The sequence below is a fragment of the Ranitomeya imitator genome, chromosome 4 (genome assembly GCF_032444005.1).
Source record: "Ranitomeya imitator isolate aRanImi1 chromosome 4, aRanImi1.pri, whole genome shotgun sequence".
NCBI classification, from domain to species: domain Eukaryota; kingdom Metazoa; phylum Chordata; class Amphibia; order Anura; family Dendrobatidae; genus Ranitomeya; species Ranitomeya imitator.
In genome coordinates this window covers 509,655,494-509,661,882 of record NC_091285.1, presented here as the reverse complement: position 1 = coordinate 509,661,882, position 6,389 = coordinate 509,655,494, and positions in this window count along the sequence as shown.

The following is a 6,389-nucleotide window of genomic DNA, read 5'->3' as shown; positions in this document are numbered from 1 at the left end:
ATCCCTGACCTGTCTGGTGTGTTCTTTGTTTTTTTTTCGCTGCGGTTTGATCCATAATTATTATTACACATTTATATAGTACCCTTTATTCCGTGGCGCTTTACATGTGAATAGGGGAAAATATAGACAAGCACAATAAACATGAGTAATACAAGGCACACACATGTACAGAAGGAGAGAGGACCCTGCCCACGAGGGCTCACCCCTGCCCACGAGGGCTCACAGTCTACAGGGGATGGGTGAGGTTATACTAGGAGGACAGAGCTGGACGTGAGGCGGTTCAGCAGAATATGTGTGTGGTTTTCCTGAGGAAGAAGTCATAGAGACTTCGAAATGCGTTGAATAAAGCCACAATTCCTTTGTATCAATACATCCGGTTTTCATTTGTTCAGCAGCACGGATGATATCCACTACACTAATCTACCTCATTTGGTTCCTGATATGGTAAATGCCTGACCCGTGGATCTGCAGCAGCTGACGTTTATATGCCCTTTCAAAGGGGCACTAGGTGAGCAGTTTTCTGAATAACAGATTCTGAAATTGTCAGATAAGACCCTATGTGCGCTTCTTCTCTCCTACAGTTTCTTTGTTTGATAAAATCCCAATAAAATATATTTAAGTTTGTGGGTGCAATGTGAAAGCATGTGGAAATGTTCACAAGGTATGAATCCTTTTTTAAGGCGCTGTATACACAAATATTTGTATGCATATTCAAATTAGGTACACAATCAGGACATACAAAGAAAACATGCACATACAAATACATTACACACGTGTATGCTTTGTACAAACATGCAGACAAGCAATATGCATACACATAACCACGTGCTTATACACAATGACACTTGTGATGCACTTGTTCAGACAACACTTAGAATGTTTCATTTTCCCCTTTTCACTTTCATAGCTGTAACAGTCATAACTTTATTTTTACATACGCTTCATATTTTATTTACGCCGTTTATCGATCGGCATAAATAATATATTGACAGGTTTGTACGGTTCTTACAACTTCAGGAATACCAACTACGTTCATGTTGTTTACTAGTTTGTGATATTTATTTAGAAAGAAAAATTGTTTTTTTTTTACCTATGATGTACTGTTATTAACAATGGAGCCATATAAAGAACCAAATAAGGGGCATAACTCACATAGTATACCAAAAACCTACAGAGTGTATATACCCATAAAATAGACTTTATTACGGTAATTAAAACACAAACATACAAAAAATATATAGTTCATCAGAGGGTGCTAGGCACACATGCAGAGGAACACTAACACATACGGGTGGTGACTATAAATACATGTGTGTACTTTCCAAGTAGAATGTGCCCTAAAAAAGTTACAGCAGACTGATACTGAAACTTATGGCGGGTCTGATTTATCTTCTGATAGCTTTACTAAAGGCAATTACCTCATTGATTCTCTGAAACTTGAGTAACAGGTTTTCAAAAATTCTCCAGATGGTACAAAGGTACTCAGATTGACATCTAAATAATCAAATTCTTGAGATAACTCTAGACAAATAGTGATTTGTTCACTGGATATGGCCAAGAACTTCAGCTATCTAGAGTTGGAGGAACTGTGAAGGATGGGTTTTGGCAATTATTTTATCAGAACTGTTAAAATACCAAAAAGCAAAGGTTAGCTTGAGCACTGTACTTACAGAAGCTCAAATGTAGAAAGAAATGTACTTTCTTTGGACAGAGAGCATGACAGAGTTAACCTATCTTCGCTGCTTTTTGTAAAGGACATTAAAGTTTTGGCCACATGAATTAGGACACATTCCAGCATATAAGGCATTTGTCAAGAGGTTTAGAGAAAAAGGTAGCCCTCTATGTCGCCGATATGTTTATTTTTCTGGAAGATTCAGGGAATTCAGTGCACTATGTTATGTTCACTGTTCAAACATATGAAAGATATTCACGTTGATCTATGAACTGAACAAAGTCATAGTTGATGGCAATAGACAGACTCTGGCATTAGAAATACTCCTGGGAAACACATCAACTATTAAATATTTTGGGATAAAAGTATCAGTCTCAGTCAAGTTTGAAAAACTAAGCCTAGAACCATATTATTGAGGTTTAGGCAATAACATGGGTTTAGTTTTTTTTATGTTAATGCAGGTAATGCCAGGATAAAATTAATAACTCTTCAGAAAGGTAAAGACGAAGAAGATCTAGTAGTATCTAACCTGAAAATAAACTATTTTACTGCCGTCCTGCAGCATCTTAGAGTGTGTGGGCTGCTGGATCAAGAATACAGTAAAACCATGTAACAGAGATTTCTGAATACAGAGTATTTGATTGACCATGATGATACATAAGGTGTGGTGGAAAGTAAAGCTTGCCATAGACATTAAATGGCTGTTGGCAGAATGATGGTTCTGCCGATGATATGACTAACAGCCATCTGAGCCGACTTTCCTATACACAGGAGCGCTCCTGTGTTCTCTATGGATTCTGACTAATATTATTATCTATTTATTTAATATATGGGAGAACAATGCGATTAGCAGTCTGATAACAGGCTTGCATGATCGACATCCCTCCCAACCATCAGTTGGCCTGCGCCCTCCTACATATTTCACCGTAAGCTGAACCCAACGATTTTTTATTTTTGGGGGGTCGCCAACATTAGTCTAATGTGTATGGGGGCCTTAATACATTTACTGGCATTGTGGACAGTTTGCTGATAATCCCTATTTGGGACACACCAAGACTAAACTGCCCAGCCTGGAGGGCTTTAATAGGTGGAAATACTGTATATAATGTATAACATATTTGAAAATTCTAGCCTTTTTGCAAATTAAAAACCTAAACTCTTCTCATAACTAGAGTACAAACTGATTTCCATCCACGTCCAAGACATCTCATTAATGGCTGCAATTGAGGCATGCAATTAATATAGAAAATGCCAAAAAATGGAAAGACAGGTTAGCATTGATTCACTGTCCCATTATAGAAATTCTAAGATATCTAGTCGGCTCAGGCATTTTATGTCTAAAACGAGATATTAGCCAAACGTAATTTAATATCTTTATTTATGATTGGGAAAAGGGAAGTTATTAAGTTTTAGGATTGATAATTGCTCAATAGTTTTAAAAAAATATTGTTACTTTTCACTTATGTTACTAGTCCCCCTACGGCAAAGGTCAGGTGAATGGGCCATGCTAAAGAAAAAATAAAATGAAGTTGACGGGCCACATTCCTTGCAGGACAAGATTACTTTTGCAGTGATACAATTTATTTTTCTATATGACCTTTTGATTACTTTTTCCTCCATCTTTTTGTGCGTCAGTATAATGAAAAAACTACATTTTTGCTATGCCTGTATTTTTTTAACTTTTAGGCTGGCGTCACACTGGCGAGTTTTACTGACGTATGAGCGCAGAAAATACATCCGTAAAATACGCATAACATACGGCCCAATTATTCTCTATGCCCCTGCTCCTATCAGCCGTATTTAACGGATCCGTATTATACGGTCTTCTACGGCCATAGAAAATCGCAGCATGCTGCGTTTGTCATCGTATTGCGCAAAAAATACGCCAATGAAAGTCTATGGGGGCGAGAAAAATATGGATTACACACGGACCAGCAGTGTGACTTGCGAGAAATACGCAGCGGTGTTAGAGAGAGAGAAGCCGGTAATTCAGTGCGGTGAACAGTAAAATCACACTGACAGCTTACAATAGAATAGGTAGAATAAATGTGTACACATATCAATAAAAGAAAAAAAGCAAGCAGCACAGCCTTTAGAAGACCACATCAATCTGTGTGTCAGGAATCTGGAGCATTCTGCTCCAGTCCCTGACAGCAAGCAGCTTGGATGGTAAACATATGATTCATTCTCTGAGCTGAAATATCCTGCATGTCTATTGCTCCAGTCCCTGACAGCAAGCAGCTTGGATGGTATCTGAGTTATTCTATCTTCGGCATTGAATCCTGCATGTATCTATATATGTTAGTCATCCTATTATGCCTTTGTTTGTATTTATAGATATTTAACTCACTTTTGCATGTCCTTACTCAGAGAGATCACATAACTGTTTCAAAGTGCTTTATGATCCATGTAGACCTGGACATTTGTTTATCTGATCACTACATTTATTGTGTCCTGTTGTCTCAACTGAGTTAGATTGATTGCTAACGAGCTTTAAAAAAAAAAAAAAAAAAAAAAGAGATCTAAGGGCTAGCCTTCTATAAATGTAGATGTAGCTTTCGTGCAGGGGTGCATTCGTGCACTGTTATTCGTGTATTTTTTATTCAAAGTACTTTTTTTTCTAAGTACTCGGCAGTTATAACATGGCAGTAAGACAGGGCAGGAGACAGGTAAGACAATCTAAATCTAATCCATATTCACTTGAAACAGCACAAATACTCACCATATTTATTTGTATAATCTATATTCTGGCTGCTGCATTCACTCACATTCACCGCCCTCGCATTAACTCTCTACACTCCATCCATATCGGCCCCTCTGTCCTTGCCTCTCCTATGTATAGCACTCATGCTCTGTTCACATTGCTTAACAGCACAGATCCATTCAGTCCCAACATCCAACACAAGAGACGCTCTCACAAATCACTTAACCATCTGCTCACTCTTTCGATCCTCCTTCTCCTAGTCGCTGGAGACATATCTCCAAACCCCGGCCCCCCATGTTATAGCCAGTCAAACCTCCCAATTGCTACACCCAGAAACCCCTCTAACCTTATTAATATTCCCTGCATGCCTGCTGTCTCTTTCAATTGTGCCCTTTGGAATTCTCGCTCTGTGTGTAATAAACTCTCCTTCATTCATGACTTCTTCCTTTCTAATTCTCTTAATCTCCTGGCTCTAACTGAAACCTGGATCCAGCAGTCAGACACCACCGCTGCTGCTGCTCTTTCATATGGTGGACTACACTTTTCTCATACCCCAAGATCAGACAACAGAGCAGGTGGAGGCGTTGGTCTGCTCCTTTCACCCAAATGTACTTTCCAAGTTATCCCCCAAGTACCCTCACTTGTCTTCCCTTCCTTTGAGGTCCATGTGGTCAGACTCTATGTCCCCTTCTCCATGCGAGTGGCGGTGGTGTATCGTCCTCCCGGCCCCTCTCATCAGTTCCTGGATCACTTTGCCACCTGGCTTCCACACTTTCTCGCATGTGACACCCCCACCCTTATCATGGGTGATTTCAACATCCCCATTGCCTCTCCCCTCTCCCCATCTGCTTCTCACCTTTTATCTCTATCCTCCTCTTTTGGCCTCTCGCAGCATACTAACTCTCCAACACATGAAGATGGAAACTCCCTTGACTTGGTCTTCTCCCGACTTTGCTCAGTGGATGACTTCACAAACTCCCCTCTCCCGCTCTCTGACCACAACCTTCTTTCATTCTCTATCAAGAACTGCCATCCCGCTCAGGTCACCCCCACTTTCCACACCTATAGAAACATACAGGCCATTAACACCCAGAAACTTATGATGAACTTGCAGTCCTCATTGGCCCCTATTTCCTCCATCTCATGTCCTGATTCTGCATTGAAGCATTACAATGAAACCCTGCAAAGTGCTCTGGATGAAGCTGCTCCTCCTATACATAAAACAACTCGGCACAGACGGCAACAACCGTGGCACACGCTGCAAACACGTTTCCTGCAGCGGTGCTCCAGGTGCGCAGAACGTCTGTGGAGAAAATCTAATCTACCCGAAGATTTCATCCATTATAAGTTCATGCTAAAGACATACAATTCTGCCCTTCACCTCTCCAAACAAACCTACTTCAACACCCTCATCACCTCCCTGTCCAATAACCCTAAACGTCTCTTTCACACGTTCCAGTCCCTACTCAACCCAAGAGAGCAGGCCCCAACCACGGATCTCCGTGCTGACGATCTGGCCAATTACTTCAAAGAAAAAATTGACCACATTCGTCAGGAAATCATCTCCCAATCTCTTCATACCATGCACTGTCCTCCCTCCCCCACTGCATCTAGTTCACTCTCTGACTTTGAAGCAGTTACAGAAGAAGAAGTAAGCAGGCTCCTTGCATCTTCTCGCCCGACCACTTGCACCAGTGACCCCATTCCGTCACATCTCCTCCAGTCCCTTTCCCCGGCTATCACCTCTCACCTAACAAAAATATTCAACCTTTCCCTCACTTCCGGTATTTTTCCCTCCTCATTTAAGCATGCCATCATACATCCATTACTTAAAAAACCATCCCTCGATCAAAACTGTGCCGCTAATTATAGACCTGTCTCTAATCTTCCCTTCATCTCTAAACTCCTCGAACGCCTGGTCCACTCCCGTCTTACCCGCTATCTCTCAGATAACTCTCTTCTCGACCCTCTTCAATCTGGCTTCCGCTCTTTACACTCTACTGAAACTGCCCT